Raw genomic sequence first — 21,984 nt, 5'->3', positions numbered from 1 at the left:
TGGCCGTGCTTTGCAAGGAACGCTCAGGACAGGGGGGACAGCACTTGCCACGCAGCGGGATGAAGGGCCGCCACAGCCGGTGCCCCCGAGGCTGCTCCGGCAGAGGCAGCACTGGCAGCACCTGGGGCAGAACCGCAGCAAAGGGGCCCAACATGCACTTGCTGGGCTCTGCATGCGTCTGCACCATAGCTCGCTGTATCGAGCCAGCACCTCACGCACAGACACTCTCATTAATGCTGAAACAAGCAGGCAAAAAATCTGCAGCACTAAGAGCGCTTTTCTGCTGGTGCTGCGTCCTAGGAGGGAGCTGCTGCAGCCCCGTGTGCTGCAATCTGTGCAGGCAGAGAGCGACAGAGTCCACTCGCGCTGACACAGACAGCGCAGGCTGGCCTGCTTCTCCCTGCAAACCCATCTGTTGTGTTTCTCACATCATATGCAACTGTTTTATTTTTGCTCATTTCTATTGCTAAACACTGGCTGGGAGATGAACTATTTTAAAATGCATCTGCTGTTATTTATACAAACACTTTCTTTTCAAAGGGCAACAGAGGAAAGTGTTGAAAACCAAAGCACCCCCAAATGTTTCTAGGATGTAATTGGGCTTCTTTTCTGCTGGCGATGCAGACATGCATGCTGCTCACCAGCCACAGACATGATGGCTCATCTTTTGAAGAGTTTACCACTTTCTGCGATGTTTAGCTGCAGAAAGGCAGATCAGCGCGTGCTGCCGCAGGTGTCCGGGCACCACGGGGTGACCCGGCCAGCCCTCGTGAGCCAGCAGCAGCACTGATTTGCCTGCCCACGGGCTGCACGGGGAGAAACCTCACGAGGGTTGGAGAAACACGAACAAGACATCCAGCCCTTACTCAGGCAAAGTTTCCAGTCAACTAAGTCATGATTGGAGTGGAAATGATTCATGATCTGGTGAAGAGGCAACAGCTGATTCCAGAGATGAATTTGTGGTTGCATTGCCAGTTGGATGGCGACTGTGATCTGCTTCTGCCCAAAAGGGCGAAGGACTAGTGTACTTGGGAGTGGAACATTTTCTTTTCAGCACAGGCTGTGAGGAGACACAGGTGCCTCATGCTTCCTCTTATTCAGTGTTTGCTTTACTGTTAACATAAAGTAACAGCCTTTCTGTAGGAAAATACCTACTCTTTCCTGAGCAAGAAGCAAAAAGCCAGTAATATTAGCTTGCGTTCAGGAAGCAATCAGAAAATGAAGAGTGCTATCATAAGGCTGTTATTGTAATCGTAATTATAGTGGAGCAATTAATAAAAAGAGCTGAGAAACAGCCTCTCCTGAAACAGCTGTTTTAAGACGAGCCCCCGCCAACACCTGAAAGCAGGAGGAGTAAGAGATTGCTGGAGCATGCCGGAGGGTCTCCAAGGCTGTGGGATGATTAAGTCAGCTTAGGACAGCAGAGCAGCACTAATTGGAAACACACATCTCTTATCCAGGTACAGGTGAGTTCATTAACTCACTGATGTCTTTATAAACCTCTGTCCTGCAGCCCTGTGCCTGCCCTGAGTGTGCTGCTGGCCTGGGGTAACTAGTATGGGTGAGGGTGGAAGAAGGACTGTCTGAAAACTTGTGGTTCCTGCCGTGTCCAGTCCCTGGATGCTGGCGATTGCCAGGACTGACCCTGGAAGAGACTGGCTATCAACTGGGAGAAATCAGGAACAGGTAATGAAGAAATCTCATAGATCTCAAGGGGTTTCCAGCAGCTTGTAGACAAGTAGCTGGATTGCTACTTTTACCTACTAATCAAAAATTATCCCTGGCTATAATACAGTTGTTGTGTGACCATGTTTAAACAAAACAAGTGTTTAAAACCCATGAAAGGAAGCATGGGAGCAAGCACTTGTTGAATTAGACTTTCTTCCATGTCAATATATATGACATTTAATCTCAAGGTAATGTTTGCCTCATTGTGTGTGGTTACCAGCATACTGACAAAGTCAAAAGAATGCCTCTGACTTTCTCTAGTACTTAAAACATTAAAACTCTTTTTTTCCCTATGCTTCCTGCCCCTTCCCTATACTGCCTGAATTTTATGGAACAGAAGTAGAAAAATGGAAGCTGCATCTGTCCTAGAAACAGGCGAAACCAGCTGGCAGCTGCTTGTGGAAGATGAGGTTTGGTACCCGGGTGACATACCGAGGCACCACCTAGTCATGTGGGGTGAGCGAGTGCTTGGCTCCAAAGTGCTGTACAGGAAGAAGTTGGGTAATAGCAGAAAATATGTGATTGCAGCTGCCTTTGAGCAGTGAGCACGGTTTGTCAGCTGAAAGAGTAACGCTTGTTATTGCCCATTTTGAACTCTGCTGTCCCAGCCTTTTGTGCTTCAGATGGTGCCTCTCCTGGCTGTTGCTGTTGAGGGGGTCTGGGAGCTTCAGTCTCCTCTTGTTTGGCTTTGTCTCATGCAAATCCAGCAGCTTTGATCAAGTCACTTCACAAACTGTGTATGGGATCAGTGAGGGCAGAATCAGGCCCTGGACTGTGCTGTGTTGTGTGGGTCTCTGCATGGAGATGCTAGCCAGACCCGCCAGGCACACTCGTTGGAGGATTTGTCAAATATCCTACAAACGTGTGTCACGATGTGCTCTGTTCTCATCAGCCACTGTTATGTGAGTGCATCCTGGAGCGTACTGCGTGGCCTCCTATGGTCCTCGCCTGGGGTAAGTAACTTTCCTTTTCATGGATGAGTAAAATATTTTGTTGTTGTTGTTTTCACTTTCACTGGCTGGCACAAGCAAGAGGCAGGTGGCTTTCTGCTTGGCAGCGGGGTGGAACTGCTCTGGTGTTTCCCTTTTGCAGATACCCATGTTTACAGGTGGGCTAGGAGGAGGAATGAAACATCAGTAGCTGAAGAAAGTCCCAGGGTAAAGGAACTGCAGGCAATACATCCTCCAATTTCCTTACCAGAGAAGAGCTGAGTTTCCAACTGAAAGTGGTAGGTGTGTGGAGCTGTGTGGGGAGGACTATTTCCTTCTGGGCCTCTAGGCTGCTGCCATAAAAACTACACAGACCTCCCCATCACCCTCTCCAATTCACTCCTGTGTTTCTGTTTGGCCAGATGCTTCGTGCAGGTATGAGCTGCTGCTGGGTTAGATCCCACCCCAAGCTGGGACCATCTCCCATTGTGTGTCCCAGCTTCAAAAAGACAAAATCACCTCTCCCATCCAAAAACAGACGCAGCAAACTGCTCAGCAGCAGCTCTCTGCCATGAATAGACTGGCTAGGCAGTGGGGAGATGCATGGAAAACAGATTGCTTGGAAGACTAATTCAAATATAGCTCCACAACCAACACCTGTGATTAAAGATGAGGGGTACACAGGCTAATGTCTCAGCTCCTGTTTTAGCTCTCTGAGGGTCATTTCCTTGCCAACAGTCTCCTCTGGTAGTAAATACCAGGCTGCTACAATTTTGGACAAGTAAATTCTTGCTCACAGAAAGCAAATAGTAAAACCAGCCCATTATGTTGCCATTAGACTAAAAAATGGGAAACCCTGTTTATAATAATAATAATAATAAGCAGCTCCCTGCCATACCTGAGCAGCGGGAAGTGTGATTTCTGTTTCCTTCCCCAGCGAGTTTCACAGCCTCCTATGATATTTATTTATAAACCCCTTGAACCAGAAACCCGTATCAGCCTCTGCCTTTCTCCCTACTCTGCAGAATTCCAAAGAGCAGACGCCAGACTGACACCAGGCTTTCCTGGCATGCTTGCGAGGTAGGATAATGTTTGGGAAGCTGCATAAGAAGCCTCCATCCTATGTCCCTTTTGGAGAGACCAGTGAAATTCAAAGGAGGAAAGCCCAGGCTTGCTGGTACTTTTGCTAGAGAGAGCCCTGTTCCTGCTGCCTCATCCTTTCTGCAGTCCCTGTGCTCACAGGTGGGGACATCATCTTTAAGGCTCAAACCTGGAAAGTACTTTAGTGTTTGCAGCTACCAGTTGGGGTTCAGCCTTGCCTGTGTTTTCAGGCAATTTTATTGATACCAGCTGAATCAGGAGAGAACAGCAGCTGCAGCACTGCTGCCCCAGGTTTGTAGCTCATGGAAAAGCCAGCCCAGGCTTTCCCTTTGGAAACCTGCTAGACCTTTTGTGGAGCACTGCCTTGAGACCAACCATCCTGCCCCAGCTTCCACACCTCCCAGCTCATCTGCCTGATTATCTGGTAGCTTCACCCAGCCAGACAAGTGGGCATGGAAAAAATAGGTCTGCTGCAGTCTGAGGAGGAATGGTGTTTTCAGCAGAGGAGTCTGGTCCTGCCTGTCCGCTCTGGAGACAGGCTCATGGCTTTGGAGCTCACCTGCCTCCACAGAACTTGTCAGATGCTGGTGTGTGTTAAATGATCCTTTATGGTCTGATCCCTGGCAAGGACACCGCACCCTCTGGAGCACTGCATCAGGGTGCTGCACGGCTGGCGATGTGAAATGAAGTGCATGCTCAGTGACCCCTGCAGCCACGTTATCAGCTAAAGGAGTCGCTGTCAGTACAGTGTCAGTGATGTGGGTATGCACTGTTAATAACATAATTAAGTCATTATTCCTAATGATACGCTGCAATCTCATCTGTGAAGAAAATATTATGTTTGCACTTCAAAAGCTCATGTTGAGAGCTTTTTGTCATGAGCATTTTTTCCTGATTCTTCCATGACTACAGTTTAAAAAAAAAAAACCCACTATTTCTGTAAGTTTAGAGAGGACCAGTTCCTTTTTTGTACAGTTTAAGTTCAGACAATTGGGACATGATCATCATGCAGTCAGCACCTTTACTTTTAACAACTAAAGCAATAATAATGTGTTATTAGCCTGTACAGTGTCAAATACATTTTCATTTAAATGTGCTGTTGATGTGTGTTACTGAGCTGACTTCTGCTCTCTAATCCTGTGATTCTATCAGCCAGGAATCCAAGCTCATTATGTGATTGCAAATTGTTTCTGGATTTCATTAAATCACAAATGGATATTAGCTAGATATTTACATCAGCTGAACTTGTGATAATTTATCCAATTGGCCAATTGTTATTTTGGAATAAAAAAGTCCTGAGGGATTATGATTCATCTTCATTTGTCTGCATAAGTCTCAGTGCAACCCCTGCAACTCAGCTGCAAAACCAGGCAGAGAATTGCAATCCTACTGCAGGTGCTGGGGATAAGTGTTTTCCCTTCAGTCTTTCACTGCTGCCACATACCAGGAAAAGGGGAGTGAAATGCTGGTGTAATTTAACAGTATCAATGGATTTAGATCGGAGAGTTCAGAAAAGACATTCTTGTGGCAACTCATGTTTTATATAAATAGAAGGGCTGTGATAAATTATGATTTTTTTTTTAATAAAACTGCAATGTTAAGGCCACTGGATATCTTGGGCTGTGTCCAGGACGTAACAGATTGTATCCTGTATGTGGCAGGACGTAGAGACTTGATTATCTTTGCCTTATAACCTTGTGTTGTTGCTGAGGTTGTGTGGAGTAGAAATCCGCTGTTTGGGGATGTCAGCAGGTTTTACCCACTTCAAGCAGGTGCAAGTGATGACGTCAGTGACACTGTAGATGTCCCTGAAATAATAGGATTTGTTATAAATTGGAAAATGCACCGAGGGAGAGACAAGGTGTGGACACAGGATTTAACACCCTGTTGACAGATGGAATTTGCTGACGAGCAATCCCCCATTGCACAAGAGATAAGGTGCAGCAGCACAGAAGTGGTCTGTCCGTAGGGCTGCATCCCTCCTGCTAAAGGAGAAGGGCAGCATGTGGGGCTGGGAGAAATAAAGATCCAGATTTATTCCCTGTTGAACTCAGTAGGAAAAGTCCCCCTGATTGCAGCTGAACTTTGACCCCTTTCTCCTTCTCTTCTAACCATTTCATAGCCAGGTTCACATTCATCCAGATCTAATTTCATGTACTTGCAAGGTCTGACTCCGCAATAAACGTTATCAGCTTCCATTCAAACCTGCAGAAAACTGAAAAAAGTCAACCTTCCCAGAACAGACCTTAAATAGGTGCTTTGTCTTGCTGAGTCAGGCCCTGAGTGTGCCTGGGCCCTTATTGTTTTGAGACTTAAAGGTGGTCCACAACCTATGAAATAGATAAGTGTTTGATTCATTGGATACAATAAAATACTTGTCAGTAGCACTGAGTGGGAAAAGCTGCAGGTGCATTGATATCTGGGCCGAAGTTTATTAAACCTTTAATTTTAAAGGAAACCTTGGGTAAAGCCTTGCAAAATGTTCATATACCTCCATGTATATCGAGCCTCTTAAAGGACGTAAGAAGAGTCTCCTTGTGCAGCTTCTATCTGCAGGAATGGATTGTTTTTACTGACTTAACTGCTGTTTTAAAAGCTGTAATTACAGATATTTTGTCTCTGCGTGTTTTCCAGATACAGCCTCATGTTTTTAACGTAGAGCTAGTAACTTCCTAAGTTCACAGATTTCATGATAACGTTTGTATTCAGAGGAAACAAGTTGCTCAACCACCAGCGTTAAGCATCCTTGAAGGCAGATGATGCTGCCACACCTGGCTGCCCCACTGCGAGAGGAGTGACTGAGCCCTGCTGCTGAGGCTGGCAAGGCTGAGTCCTGCGGAGAAAGAAAATGTGGAAATCCCTCTGCGGAGATTACCCTGCCTCCAGCTATGCAAATTAAGAAACGGTGATTCACCTGCTGGCTCCCAGCACGGTGGTCCCTGGGGAAGGAGATACCTCGCTAGGACTGGAGCCGTAAAGAATGGGGATTTATAGGTCAGTATCAGCAGCGTGAGTTGTAAATTGCCATGAGCAAAATTCTCTGTGCTGTGTATTTCTACTGCGTGCACAAAGACTGTGAGTGGGAGAACTAGAGCACGGTTTTCTCTCGAGTAGGGTGGAGGATGAGAGTGGGGACCCAGCTGTTTGTCTCCTGGCCACTGACTTGCTAGGGATTTCGGATAAGTCATTTAATCTTTGTCTTAGTTTCCTCATCTGTAAAGCCAGATGAGTAATATTTAGCATTTTTGTTGGAATTCTGGGTGAAAGGCAGTGTGAATGCAAAAATATTCTTGCTCTAGCCTCAGAGTTCAACCGATCTCCTACTCGTGCCCCTGAAGTTCCGCAGGTGAAGAGAGCGGAGTGCTGGGGAGGGCACCCGGTACGCTGCCTGCTGTGGAGCAAGGCTGCTGCCTCGAGTCCTTTGCCTGCAGCTTCACCTTGACCGTCCCCGGGGACGGTGGCCGCAGTCCTCGCCCCGGCCCCCGTTATGTAACGAGGCGATGCCGTGCTTGCGAACACGAGAGGTCCCTCTGCGTTTTAAGTAACACTCGTGGAGAGCTATGCATTCAAATCGTGAATTACAGCTCTTCAGGGGCCATTTATGCCTTTTTTTTTATTAACCAGAAACAAAATTTAAAAATTGTACTGAAATTTATTAACTGTTGACACTAGCTTTTCTTGAGTATCTATTTTAGAGCTGAATTGTAGTTTGTTAGGACTAAGGAAGCAATCATGATCGTGAGCCCCTCTGCAGTGACTATGGTGAACTTCTGACCTGATCCCTTATGCACGGCTGCTGTCACTCGCAGCCCCCAGGTGACATAAAACCAGCATCAGGATACACGTTGTTTCCTCTTTCTGCATTTCATCTGTTTGTCCTTGCTCACAGATATATTTTACTTCAACGTTACAGTTCTTTATGGGTTTTTTTTTTAAATAAAAAAAAAAAATCACTTATTAAGTGTTGTGTTTCAGGAAACGCTTTTTAAGTGGCGAAGGCGATGAGCTGACAGCAGCTCTGCGGAGGGGAGGTCCCCTGCCTCGCAGCAGCGATGTGCGCAGCGCCCGGCTGCCACTCGAGTCCCGTGCCCCGTGCAGGCATCGCGCCCCACCCTGCCAACACCTTCCCCTTGATGAGGAAACGCCCTCGGCCTAATTATCGGCTTGGTCCCCGCTCCATTTGCTGTCACCCGGTGCCGTCGCTTGGCCTGTTTCTATCTGCCCTCCCCAGCCTTTGCTGGCTCTCGCCGATGGCGGCGGGGAGCCGGGGCGGGTGAGGAGCTGGTGCCCCCGGGCAGGCCGGGAGGGTTCCCGGGGACCCTGAAGCCGCTCGGGTGGTGGCTGACCGAGGGGGGCGGCGGGAGGCCGAGGCCCAGCCGCCCCCACGGCCCCTGTGGCGGGGCAGGGACTCCCCTCGCGGGTGACCTTCGCCCAGGCGGGGGGGAGGACGGCGAGCCGGGGGCCCAGTGGGGAGGGGTCCCAAGGCGGGGAGCGGCGGCCCCGGCACCTGCCCGGGCCCGCGGGCGCCGCCGCCGCCCGGAACTTTTCGCGGGCCTCCCCGGTCACGTCCCCTCCCGCCGCTCCGGCTCCGCCGGCTCTGCGCCCCCGCCCGGCCCGGCCCGCCCCGCTGGCTCCTCCCCGGGCCGCGGCCGGTGAGGGCGGAGCGGACGCGGCGCCGCCGCCGCGCACAGCAGCCGAGCCCCGAGCCGAGCGGCGGCGGGAGGCGGCGGGCGGCCCGGAAGGCGGCGGGTGAGCGGGGCGGCGGCGGCGGCCGCGGGGGAAGGCGAGCGGGAGCCGCGGGGCCCCGCGGGCGGTGGCGGGCCGGCTCCGGGCGCCCCTGCTGGGGCCTGGCCGCGGCGAGGCCGCGGGGCCGCGTCCCGGCGCCGGGGCGGGAGCGAGCGGGTCAGGGGGGCGGCCCGGGGGCGCGGGCCGAGGGGATGGCGGGGGTCCGGGGAGCGAGGCGGTGTCAGCGGGGACGGGCCGAGCGCTCCCTCCCCGGGGGCGCGGCGAAGCCCAGCCGGCAGCGAGGGGGGAGGCGGCTTCTCCCCGGTCCCGGCCTCGGCGGGGCGGGAGGGCTGCCCGCGGGAGGCGGGTGCCCGCGCTGGGCCGCGGCCGGGGCGGCGCGGGGCTCCCCGCTGCCGGGCCGCCCGTCCCGCGGCGGCGGTGGGGCTGCCCCGTCCCCGGCGGGCGCCGGGCGCAGGCTGGACTTCCATCTTGTGCGGCTGTGCCGGGGCCGCCGGCTCCTGGCCCGGGCGGCCGGGCGCCGGGAGGCTGCCGAGGCGGGGGCGGTGGGCCCTCGGCGCCGCGGAGGGTGTCGCCGTGTCCTCGGGAAATAACCAAAATTCTTTCGGTGTTTCGTATAGTCAGGTGTGCGCCGGGCGTCCCGGGCTCGAGGGGAGCGCGCGCCGTCTCGCTGTTCCCCGAGATGTAAAGGGGCGCAAAGCGCCCGCGCACTGTCGTCCCCGAAGACCACCGGAGGTAAAGGGAGAGCGAGGCCGGAGGGGCGCGGGAGGGCGGCGTTCGGGCGGGCCGGGCCGGGCGGACGGCGGGGCGAGGGCCGGCCGGTGCCAGCCGCCCCGCTTCTCCGCCCCGGACGGCGGGCAGGAGGCAGGCGGGACGAGCCAGGCCAAGGGGACGGCTTGGTGTTCGGAGCGGGCGCTGAGCAGCCCCTCCGAGCCGTGCGGAGCAAGGCGCTGGTCCGCCCTCGTCCTCCGGGCCCGGGGACCGGTTGTCTGGGACCGCTTCAGCTCTGAAATGGTTTCTTCGCTTCTTTCAGTCGCTTTAAAGAGGCAGTTGAAAGAGAAACTGTTCTCTGTGTAGGGAAACCTTTGCGTTTAGATACCTTTCGTTAATTAGTGTCTTTGCTTACAATATTTGAGCTACAATACGGGTGGTTTTCGTGCAAGGATTTCTGCGAAGCTTTCTCAGTGGGAGGGTTGGGGTTTGGACACGCCGAGCTGATACCGACCGACGCAGAACTGGAATTGGCTCTTGGGTTTTGCTTTGCTCACAACTTGGAAAGAGCCGCAAACAGGAAGGGCAAACCATGAAAACTTTGGGGTTTTTTTCCTTTCGGTAGCTTAACAAGGGAGATAATATGTCTTCAGATAGTCATTTGACTTGAAAACGCATGTCTGCCTTCGGAGTATTATATCAGCACTCTATAACTTCTGTTGCTTTTGTAATTCTGTCTGAGTAGTAGTATTGCTCCACGTAAAAAGAGACACCAGATTATCTGAAGAGTTCAACTGAGGAACCGGCTGTTTAGTTGAGAGTGGCTGTCTGCTGTGACATGTTTCACTGTTGTGATTTTTGTCGTTGCTTTTTCTTACTGAAACAGTGCGTCATTAACTCTCACTGGTGCTAGCAGATCCCTCGGATTCTGAAAAGGTTTTAATGTAGGAATTCGTGAGACTTTTAGGTGGTAACGGACGAAGCTATGGAGAAACAGAAAGTAGTGCGGTTGGAGTCAAGGGGCTGTGCCTTTAAGGAGAAGTTATCCCAAATGAGGCAACTTAAAGGGAAGTTTTAGATGGAGCTCCCTTGCCTTTGTGATAGCTGCAACTTTTTTAATTTATAGAATTAATGTCCCAATGTCATGTCATCATGTCCCAAGTATGAAATGCTGTCTGATTATTCTGACATCATTATCACGTTGCTATAGTGACTTCACTACGCTGGGAATGCCATGTTCACATCCTGTTGCTATGGAAAAGATCAGTGTAATAAATAAAAACATTTAATGTTCTGTTCATCATTGTGGCAGAAAAAATGCCATCGGTTTATTGACGCGATTGCCTCAAGACCGACAACATATTCCAACGAAAGGTTTTAATGCCAAGTTAGAGACCGGGAAATTGTCACTTGCAGTTCTCAGCAGATTGTCCCTTCCTTCTCTCTGTTGTGCCGGGTAGCAGAAGTTGTGAAATCCTAGTTTTGGAAATGAGAATGAGAATATGTATGTCATTCTTCAAGGTGGAGTCGTCAGGAAGTGCTGTGCTCACATACACTGCTTCTAAAAATAATCTTGTTTTCATGCACAGCATTTTCTACGCACTGGGAGGAGAGGAGTGTTTGTGTTCTGTCAGGCTAAGATCATCCACAGAAAAGTGAGTTGTACTTTGTAAAAGCAGATATTTCTTACGGCCTTTGTAAACATAGGAGAGTATGTCCGGAAGGGTGTATTGGTCTGATCAAGGGACCGTGTACGGTGCAAAAGAAACCTTGATGGCTTGTAGTAGGCCCAGCCGGTGCTGGCAGACCCGAAAGTTGTAATTCTGAAGACTCAAAGGAACTAAGAACGGTGTCTGTCATCTCGTGTCTTGGCTCTGGTGTGGCCGTTTTTAGAGTAAGTAGCTTTGCTGAAGATTCTGAGAGGACTGCGTGCCAAATGGACTAAATTACTAGCACAGTATAATTCCAGTGACACGTTAATGCTTTTATTTGGAGACTGATATTTATGCAGTTTATCAAAATGGTTTATATTTGAAACCTATATAAGCTGCAAATATACAGATATAGACTGTTTGTGATACATTTCATCCAGTCTGAGGATTGTTCTTAAAAAAACTGAAATATAATTAGATAGCAGTAGTGTAACATGTGGACGTACTCTAACATAAAAGTTTTAATGGTATATTGAATCATACTCTTAGGCATAAACAACTCTAAACATTTGTTTGTGCTATATATTGCAGTGTTTTTTCTTGTACCGTGTGCGTGCACAGTGACTTGGTGGCACTTTGAACTTGTACTTAGTGTTTAGAGAACGGATTGCTTCTGTGCTACAGAGACTTTTAAAAAAATTCATCTTAAAGAAGAGGAATCCTAATATTCTGAGAACAGGAACATGTTATCTGTTTATACTAGAGAAGAGGAAGTGAATCTTTTAAATGTACGTAAAGTTGAAATCTTTACTTTTTATATTTGAAATGTTTTTTACTTATAGCTGTTTGAAATTCAGAATTCCCCTTGGTCCAGTGTTACTTTCAACCTTGCTGAAATCAGTTCAGCAGAGCACTGCTGGCCTCAGTCAGCTGGGTCCGGCTGTGGATCCTGATTAAAACTTTTTTTTTAGGATAATATGGGAGACTTCCTATTTTATTGCTTTCTTTTAATTTCTGAGGAGCCAGATTAATGTTAAACATCAAGCACTTGTGGTAGCTTTGTGTGTTTAATTCTGCAGAAGCAGATTCGAGAGAGACCTAACTTTTAAAACTAGGTCAAGTCCTGAGGTTGTGTTTGGAATTTTTTTTTTTTTTTGGCCTTGATTTGAGGTGGGTTTTGGTTTTGTTTGGTTTTTTTAAGAGGAGATAGTGGGGATGGTGGTTAGAGTACAGCCTGAATTCATTTTATGCTGAGCTCTGAAGTAGTTATTGATTTGCTTTTATTCTTTTATTTAATAGGTAATAGGAAATTAAGCAGAATTTTAATGACGGCATCTTCTTAAAGGGGTGCTCATAAATCCCAGGGACAAATTTTTACTTAGGCATTTGTGTTCGCACTTTGCAAAAGCTTCTGATCCTGGAAACATGACACCTAATGGCCAAGATAAGTAAGGATGTTAGAAAGTTGGAAAGAAAAGTTAATCTTGCTGAGCTATCTTGTTTGATCCAGTCTGTCTTGTTCAGATGCTAAAACTTGTGTGAGGTGTTTTGCTTTATTTGCTGCAGTACTGAAGTCTGGTGGCAGCTGGGATTTGAGGTTATTCGGGTTCCTAGCTTGCTCTCTAGGTATAAATTAATGTCCTAAAAAGTTCACCTCTCAAACAGGTTTCTCCGTGGATTATATCCTGGCATCATAAGTGCAGAGCGGGTAAAGGAGGACCTAGCTTTTTGTTCATAAAGCACAGGTTGGAACGCGACTACAGCTGTACTAGCTCATGGCTGTTACTCAGCAGACTGAAAATACAATATGCTTTCCACTGCTAGTGTTGAAACTATAATCAAGCTCAGTATGTTTCAGTTAATGGAACTGGCTAAATAGAGCATACAGTTGTGAAGATGAATTTATTTCAATCCTACATATACAAGTGATAGATTGCATTAGTCAGTCCAAGACGAGAGGCGCAATTTTTATGGGTAAAACATTTCCCAGAATGGTTGACTTTTTTTTTTTTTTTTTTTAAAAGCCATGCAGTTAGAAGTAGTAGTAGGTTATTCATCCTCTGCAGTTGTACAATAAGATTAGAGCTCTTAGGCAAGTAATAGCTTTAACTCCTTGGCTTTCCCGTTGTTGAGTTTTTATTGTTGAGCATTCAGGAACACTTGGAAGCAAGAACCAAGTAGGAGTCTGACTGATCCAGTTCAGTGTCTCCAACACTAATATTAGAATGAAAAAAATAATCTGTGCTGGTTAAATGAAGAACTGTTGAAATAATATACCAGAAGAGAAAGGATTAAAATAAGTGTGAAGAAGATATACTTTCATTTATAGCTTCTGAGTAAGAAGGATATAAAAAAAAATTATCTAATGTAAAGTATCTGTGGGTACACTTTTTACATAAATATGTTGAAATAGAAATAACCTTTGATTAACCTGCATATATACTTGCAAATTACATGTTTAAAAAATAGTATCTAGCCATATGACGTTAATTCTGTATTTCAGTGTTGCTTTTAGCTTTCTTCCCTGAAAGTCCTATACCACCCAGGAAAGTTACTGCAGGAATGAGAACTTATTTAAATATTCTTCGATAGTCCAAACTAAATGTAGTTTAGATTTGTGTTTGAGACAAGTCTGTGTTCTAAGTGACTTGGCGTGAGGTTGTCGTGCCCTGGTCTTAGCTTGATGACCGGTTCTGCTCCGAAGTGTCCTCCACTCTCTTGTTTTACTGCCTGTATTTGTGTCCCTGCCTATGGGTTTCCAGGGAGGTCCCAGCTGTCAGAGGATGGAGCTGCCTCTCTAGGGAGTTAGCATCTTTAGGGTTGGATCACTCAGGGACCAGAAAACAAATGAAGGGTTTGAGCTCCATAGCGTGATGTTACATAAACAGGGTGAAGTTTGGCCAGATATTCCTCCTGACTGATTCTCTGGAAAACAATCCTATATCATAAGTAACACAGATTCCTTGGATGCCTCTAGTTTTTTCCTTTCAGAATAGAATAGAATATTTCAGTTGGAAGGGATCTGCAACCATCATCTAGTCCAACTTTCTCCTTAAGATTTCTTGATTTATACGTAAACAAGCTCTCCAGAATGCATGGTTGCTTTTGATTTATAAAATAGACAAGATTTTAGAGTAAATGCTGGTTTTCCTAGCCATACCTTTGAGTTTTTTAAAAATGCAAATTAATGCTTTTTAAGGTTGCTGTTTAGCTAGTGGACCTGGCATTCAACACAGCATTTGTTCTAATAATGTAAGATTTTTAGGAGAGACCTGGTTATAGTATATGAAAAATGATGTTTTAGTTGTATTTCGTGGAGTATCACCAGGATTGAAAGCAACTACAAGATTAAATGGCTTTAATGTAAGCTCTGAGGCTCCAGCTGAGTGTGCCTTGAGTAGATTTGCTTTTGCTCAGGTGTCAGAGCAGGCTGTGAAAAAGCATCCTCCAAGGTCAGAGTGGATTTGCAGTGGGTGACAGTCCTGAGAGGGCAGAGTAGGTAACTTGGGTTTCTGTAGATAGTGTCCTCCATGTGCAAAAAAAAAAAAAAAAAATTTTCAAATTATGTGTGGTATGATGTATAAAGTAGATGTTTCATGCCTGTTAAGACCAGTTTACCTTGTAGTGTTAGAAGCAAAGGAAACTGAGAATGTTTGACAAAAGCTGTTTGTGGATGAGCAATGTAGGTTCTGAAACCTCATGGTGTGAGTTTGGTTTTTACCTCAGCATCCATAGATGTGTCACCAAGTGACTGACCCTGCCTATCTCTTGGAGCCTGCCATGGCAAGGGAGAGGCAGTGCTGCACGCTGAAGGGACAAGAGGCCATGATGACAGGTGGCAGCAAGGGAAATTAAAGCAAGGACGGAGTGTTCCTGTGGGAGCGGTTAAGCACTGGAACAGGCTGCCCCGGACCTTTTGGAGTCTGTCATTGGAGGTATGCAGAAATTGACTGGGCAAGGTCTTGAGTGACCTGGTCTGACTTTGAAGCTAGCCCCATTTGTGGGGCAGGAGGCTGTAGCAGAGACCTTTGGAGATCCACTGCAATCTGAATTACCCTCTGTTTCATTGTGTTTACACGGCACCGTTGTATTACCTGGTAGAGTGGGCGGGATGCGGTGAGAGCTCCAGCGGCCAAAGCTTCAGGCTGTGGTTTCATGGTCACTAAATGCAACCATACATCCCAGTGTCCCCCTCGCTCCGATACTCGCATTCTTAGATGTTGAGGTAACTCAGGGAGCTTAGCTAGCTGAAAACTGAGCTAGTCCCAAAAATACATATGTAGTTTTCAACCAGATCACTTCTTGCTCTGACTCATTGTGTGGTTGTGCAAGTACCAGTGCTGACAGAGGGAAGGAGTTGCGAAGAGAACAAGAAACTGCAGTTCCTGGCTGCATCTGACTTCGGGCAGTGTCCTTCTGTTGGTCTTGTGCTGGGACTGTAGTAGAGGTAACGTGGTGGCTATCTGCTTTGCCTGTTACATCTGGGAAGAACATGACCTGCGGCTTATTCTGGGTGGTGGATAAATAGGTGAATATTTGCTCTCTGTCCTCAGTGGTAACAGATTGTTATTTGCAAGGAACAGCCTGCATTTATGGGAGTTTATATCAAGCTGCCTTTCTGTTGCAACAAATTTAGGGTCTTCACCGCTTGTTTTTCAGTTGGCTTTGCTTGTTGTGTTGGTGACTGTTAAGACATCATCTGTGAGTTGGTTTTACATGTCTGCTGGCTGACTGAAAGCATTCGGAGCTAAATGGCTCATTAGTAGAAGCTTCCTGTTCTTTCCTGTGATAGTGATAATTTGTTAATTAATGCCTCTTTTCTGAGCTCCCTTCTGAAGAAAGGGGAGTGCGGTGGAAGCTGTATAGACCCTAGTGACAGCGAAGCATCAGTCAGGACACAGCATGTACCTGCTCAGCTGTTGGTACCTGGTATTTACACTGAAGCACTTTGTTCTGGTGCTAGACCTACTGATGCCGTTTCGCTTCCAGGTTTGGTACGAAACAGGTTTTGATCTCCAAAGCTCTGAACGGGACAGAAACTGGTTACTGAGAGATCACTTCTCCCCTTGCTAATACTGCAATAATTAAGGTTGTCTAAAGTAGTCCATTTAATGACATTAAAATGAAGAGGCTGTGGGAAGATGGGTGGTGTTCAAGGAGGAGGCACTGAGTGTTACATTCCTAATCAGAAATGGTGTGTTTAAACTTAAATTGCATTCATCTGCTGTGGGAAGATCCTTTGAGGTGTGTGTGGGAAGAAATGGGACACCAGAAACCTTCCCTAATTTTGATCACCAATCATTTGGGTTTTATAACTTCTAAATTTGCAGATTGCACTCACAACATTGTAGTAGCCAGTACCTCTAGTTAAAGATGAGATTTAAAACTGTGCTGTTTCTGTTTCTCCTGTGATAGTAGTCCACAGGGCATAACAAAGAGCTCTTTTCTCACCGTGTCAGCTGGCTGAAGCAGGTAGGGTAGCTCTGCGTGAATCTGAATGTGGCCACATGAAGACGGTGTTTTGATGTGTGTTACTGCTCCGTGCTGCGAGTGGTCCAGCAGGTATTGGGTGCTGGGTGTTGAGAAATACCTGCTATACCTGAACAGGCACTTCCTCAGTGCAGCTGTAGTGGCTTGACATGAACCTGGGTGAAAGCGCACATTTAGTATTTTTGATTGAGAAATCCAGATGCTGACAAAAGCAGACCTTAGTATGTTTTGAAAACTGCTGTTTGTTTTCTTTTGATGAAAAGACTTTTCCTCCTTTATCTGGGAGGAAAGTCTGACCCTCCACAGGGGCTTTTATAACGGGGAAGAAGCAGGTAACAAACAGCAAAAAAGGAAGCTCCAGGGCTGCTTACAGCCCACATCTGCAGGTGGTTGGCTTGGCTTTCTCACCCTTTTCGCTTTGACTGAAAATATGGGGAGCCAGGCAATAGCAGTCCTGTTGAGCAGGTGGCCTGAATCATTATGGTTTGTTATTTATTTTGAATATTGATAGGATGGAAAGTATTTAAATCCATCTGGGGCACTGAAATGAGGTCCGGATATGTCCACAGCAGTGGCTGTGTTATGGCTGAAACAGATCTTTAGTAATTACTTAAATGAGGCAGTCAAAAATATGTGCTGCCCTGGTGCTTCATACACTCACATAAGGAGCAGGATGAGCGTTTCCGTAATAAGTAATTGTCGCCCTGTCAAAAGTTACTGGAAAAGACTGCTTTTTGGAAATGCACTGCAACTAGTAGCACCCAGCGTGTTTGTCAATCGATTGTATTGCATAACTGCTGCTTGCTGGAGCATTACAGAAAAACAGACAGTTGCATTTCACTTGTGAGTGGCTAGAACGGCAAATTCAAGGCTGGCTGGAATGTTTGGGGTTTTTTGTTGAAATATTTGTTGGATCCAACGATGTTGTGTTCTGGAGTGTTCTAATACTGAAAAAATTTGAATTTGTCATATTTAAATTAGGGTATTGCATGTGAACTCATAGCTATGAAATCTGCTCTTTAAAAGATCTGAGCGTCTATGGCTCTAGCTGGCTGTAGTTGTCAGCGCTCCGTGCTTCTAGAAGTAAGACCACTATTAGTTTTTGTCCAAGTGAATAATCTGTATGGAATCGGGCATCTCTCACATTTTTAACACATTAGTTGGAAACAGACCCTTACTCTGGAAAGCACCGAGTGTGTGGGAGGAGCAGTTCGGCTGGATGTATTGGTTGCACTGCCTTTTATGTTGCTTTTTATGTAATATTCTTTTCTGTAATGCAAATAAACTTGAAGTTGTAGGGAGGGCCTGCTGAGAAGAGGAAAACTTTCATTACAGACAGCTGACATGCAGAATAATATCTTTTTATATGCCACCTACCACGTGATAGTTTAAAGTAAATCATAGTTCACTGGGTAAGGTTATTTCTGGCACAATTCTCCTTTTTGCGTAAGTAGTCTCATTCCAGCACGTCTTGCTTTACCCCGGGATTTGGTGTGTTAGTACTGTGCTGGGTAACTGTTACTGGGTATCGGGCCTGAAGAACAGAAATCTTGATGGATTTATGAAATAAACACAGGTGAAGATAAAATAATAGCCAATTGTTGCTTTCTGCTTTGGATTATAACACTAATTGTAGTTGAAAATAACATTAAGATTAAAGATACAGGCTGAAATGGTTCCAGACAGCCTTTCTCATGAAATATTCATGCATTTCAGGCTTTTAACTCATCAGATCACTTGTAAAGTCATAGGGATTACAATATTATTACGGCTTTGTCTTGTTTCATGAATACACTGCATTGGCATATTGATCACTAGAATGCACTCAAATTTAGAATAAAGCTTTTTCAGGAATCTCATTTTAAATGATCAAATAGATGTTTTAATGTTCCAGGGCACTTTCCTCAATGGTGTGATTCCGAGAAAGTGGGTCTTTTCCTTTATTCTATAATTTCAGTACTTTGTACCCTCTATCTGTTAAATGAACTGTTTGCCCTAATCCTTCATCATAAACACAGCATCAAGTACAAGTCAATTTAACACTAAAGCAAGCTTGAGCGGGGCGGTAGGGGTAGCTGAGCGTGTCATTAGCAGGTGTCAGAAAAACTAAGTCACTTCTACAGAGCTGAGAGGCTGAAACTTCTTTTATTGTCCTCTTCACGCCAAGTTTGTATTAACTGCATCTTTATGGGCAGAAGTTTAAAAAAGTTCCTAGATATATTTTAAAACCAGTGGCGGTAGTCCCCACGCATTTGTATGGCTGATGTCATATTTGTAGAGTGACTTTAGAACAAACAGTTGAATGGGAGTTTTAACTTTGATGGAAAGATGTCCTAACCAAAATGGAAAGCACAGAAATTGCAGATAATGGCAATTAACATTCAAATTAAGTGTGATACGTTCTAAGGTCTTGCTCAGAGTGCAGAACTGACTGTCTCCAGGCCATATGTTTAACAAATTTGCATACTAATATGGGAGAGATTTTTTTTTTTCCCTATTGCCTTATGTCTTATCATTTCAAAGACACATTAAAAAAAGACGACTTTTTTTGTTCCTGTTTGAATACTGTTCATGAGGTGGAGGGGAAGAGCTGGCTGATGCCAGTGGTACTCATCTTGTTAGCTGCTGTAGGATGTGTCCTCCCTTCCTTGTGAGTTAAACATAGCGTCTCTTCTGGGAGCAGGAGTCCAACTGCCCGTGGGTTTTTTTGTTGTTGTTGTTTAAAGGCAGCTGTATAATAATCTATTTTGGTTGTAATCAAGCTTGACCTATAAATACTGAAATGGCTCATATAAAACTGATTTAAACTATCAGAGCTATTTCCTTTAGGGGTTAGTGTCACCTTTTATTTTCCATAAAGGAAATTCCAGGATGAATTGTCAAAGTAGTTCTGTCCTTTTAAGCCCAGCAGATTCAGGAGGATTTAAAAACTTCAGAGAACCCCCAGTGCAGAGGTCAGATCTGCCAGCGGTTCGGTTCTCGACCTTCCTGGCCTGAAAGTTCTCGCTGTGATGCCCTTCAGGCTCCAGCACTGAAGTGTTAATAACATTTTTGAATATTCCTTCAGTTAAAATCTTCACGTAGAAGAAAATTTCATTTTTGTTGTAAAAGAAAATTCAGTTTCCACCCCCCTCTGTCCCCAGGTTCCAGGAAGCAACATTAAGGGACTGAGCTAAATACTGAAGGATTAAGTACCATATTAAATAACTTCATTTCTTTATAAAAAGTAATGAAACTGTCACTTTTTCCTCTATTTTAAGGTAATTCTGTACATTAACTTACTGCTATTCAGGTTCCTATTAAATTTCTTAAGATTTGCCATGAAAACATTTCAAGAGGCACAGTTCTACTTTACAGTGCTAAAATACATCCATTGTTAACTGTATTTAGGTACTCATTACATGGATACTCATTGCTGTAGGGGTTTTATTTAAACTGATAAACAATGTAGTATTAATAAGTGGCCATATGGTAAGTGGGGCTTTTCATTCAAAAAATCATTGTTAAAACAGGCGTTTAATTATCTGCAGTTGCGTGGGAACGGTAGGTGTTTTGGTTGCTTGTGGCTGACGCACACTAAACAGTAAAGTATTTTTAAGGCAGTGAAAATCTCTAGACTGCATATGCAAACCTGACCTTTAGGTCGGTCGACATGGTCAAATCCAGTGTATACACACAAACTGATTATTGCAGCTTTGCCAGTAAAATTTAAAGAATCTTAATATTTTCTGGAATTTGTAAGTTAGCCCAGTCTCCTGAAAAGCTGGGAGGCGGTCCATGCTAACAGATGACGCGTTTTTAGAGGCTTAATATTAGTCTTACAATTTATCACTGATGGGTAGAAATACATTTGAAGAGCAGTTTAAACCTCTACAATTTTTTCAAGAAGTTTCAAAGAAACCTTAATCGGGAGGAAGCTGTATTGGTTTCTTCATCAAAGATTTGATGCTGGAGACCAAATTAAGGACAAACTGGATTCCAGCCCCTGGCAGTGACCAGTGCCTGGGCTTTGTGACCAGTGTCTGGTCACTATGTCTGCAGAAATAAAACAATTAAAGTGCAAGCTAAAATGGCAGTGACAATCTACCTACCTCATGTCACTTATTTACTCTAATTATATAAACCAGGAAGAACATCGTTAAGAACGTTGCCAAGCTACTATCAGCACAACAAATTATTCTTACCAAGTATAATGTAGTTGGTGTTTTGCTATGATTGAGCCTCCTAGAGTCTGTCTGGAATTTAATCTGTGTTAAAAAAGATCAGAACATTTTTTCCACTAAAGAAAATGGAGAAAAAAATTTATATGTAGGACTTAAAAGTCAGTGGCAGGTTGTGGATGTGGTAGACAACAGATGGAGGAAGTCCCGTGAATGGCTTCTATGTCTAATGTTTATGCCCTTTAACATTTACATGTTTTGCTGATGAGGAGGGGGGAAAGGAAATATTTTTCTTTTCTTCTTCTGAAAAAGCTATTGAGCACTCCTCTGAATTGTGTAAACCCCTCTGCTGAAAATACTCAAGCAGCTCTAGATGAGAAGAGGAGAAATGGCCAAGTGCGACCATGGTGTTGCTTGGGAGGACCTCTGTTCTGCCGGCTGTCTGCTACACCGGCGTTAGCTGTGTGATTCATCGCCGTTCTGTTTCCATAATGTGGCCACACAATACTTCCGATTAAACTGGTTTTTATGTATAATTGAGAAAAGTCTATTTGTTCCTAAATCTGCGCAGTTTAGGTGGATGTCTCTCCTCCTGTTTGCAGATCAGTGCTCATTAGTATTAAATTTGCAGCAGTGCTGCAGTCCGTTCGGAGGGGAGGCTGCCAATTACAGCGAGTGACGTAGCTTTTTGTTCTAATTTGGGGATGCAGTGTGTGTTGGTCTTTGAGTTTTGCTTCTGGCTTCCTTTCCCCTGTCTTTGTCTGTCTGGCACATGTCCCTGGCAACTTTCTGCAAATGCAGACCAATAGGACAAAAAATAAATTAGCCGTTTCAGCATGGCAAGCTTTAGCTGCCCAAAGTACTCGTTCCTTGCCTGGAGTGCTTCTGTAGCAAAGCAATTTAAAATGAGTAAGTAGGCAGTCACTTCCATAGAAGTTAACATTATGATATTTAAAATTGGAAGTTCAGCGTGAAGTTGGTTGCAGAAAAGATTACAGACTGAGGAAGATCAATCTTAATATGTTTGTGCATAAAATCGCTTTTTCAAATCACAGAATTATTGCTGTTTTCAAAGAAGTTTGTTTCTCTGACTTGTTTGTGTGTGCTGTCGTTAATTTGCTCAAAGCTCCAGTTCAGCACAACACTCAAGTTGGAAAGGACAACTCTGTTGCTAGAGGACTTTACTCTTAGCCCAGGCTTTTATGGCTTTGGCCCTGCATCAGTAACCTTCACAATACACTGCGGAGGATGTGAAATTATGCAGAAACTGGCGATTTGGATGTGGCTCAGAGGAGCACACGGTCGGGACTTGAGTTTTTGAGAATGTGTGTGTGCAAGATTTGAAGGCTGGTCTCTTGCCTTTTCTGGTTGAACACTTTGAGTAACATCTCGGAACAATGTCGTTTTTCTCTTGTGTTCTCAAATACCTGTTTGCTTATTTGGCTTGTCACTAGCTTTATTTTTTGCGTG

The 21,984-nt window shown here is 45.5% G+C and overlaps 1 protein-coding gene across 5 annotated transcripts in view; it reads left to right on the top strand.

Annotated features, from left to right (window-relative positions):
- Positions 1–8,438: 8,438 nt before the first annotated feature.
- RAP1A (RAP1A, member of RAS oncogene family) overlaps positions 8,439–21,984 on the top strand; it is a 43,737-nt gene continuing 30,191 nt past the window's right edge. For 2 of the 5 annotated variants that reach the window (XM_076358336.1, XM_076358337.1), the window contains exons 1-2: positions 8,458–8,507; positions 9,122–9,236. The gene's annotated coding sequence lies outside the window, so the exon portion shown is untranslated. Of the gene's footprint in view, positions 8,508–9,121; positions 9,237–10,843; positions 10,868–21,984 lie in introns of those variants that run through there. The other 3 variants (XM_076358335.1, XM_076358338.1, XM_076358339.1) reach the window with 3 other exon arrangements.

This window comes from Aptenodytes patagonicus, chromosome 22 (genome assembly GCF_965638725.1).
Source record: "Aptenodytes patagonicus chromosome 22, bAptPat1.pri.cur, whole genome shotgun sequence".
Taxonomy (NCBI): Eukaryota; Metazoa; Chordata; class Aves; order Sphenisciformes; family Spheniscidae; genus Aptenodytes; species Aptenodytes patagonicus.
The sequence above is the reverse complement of the archived record's forward strand: the minus strand, read 5'-3'. Positions and strand labels throughout refer to the sequence as shown.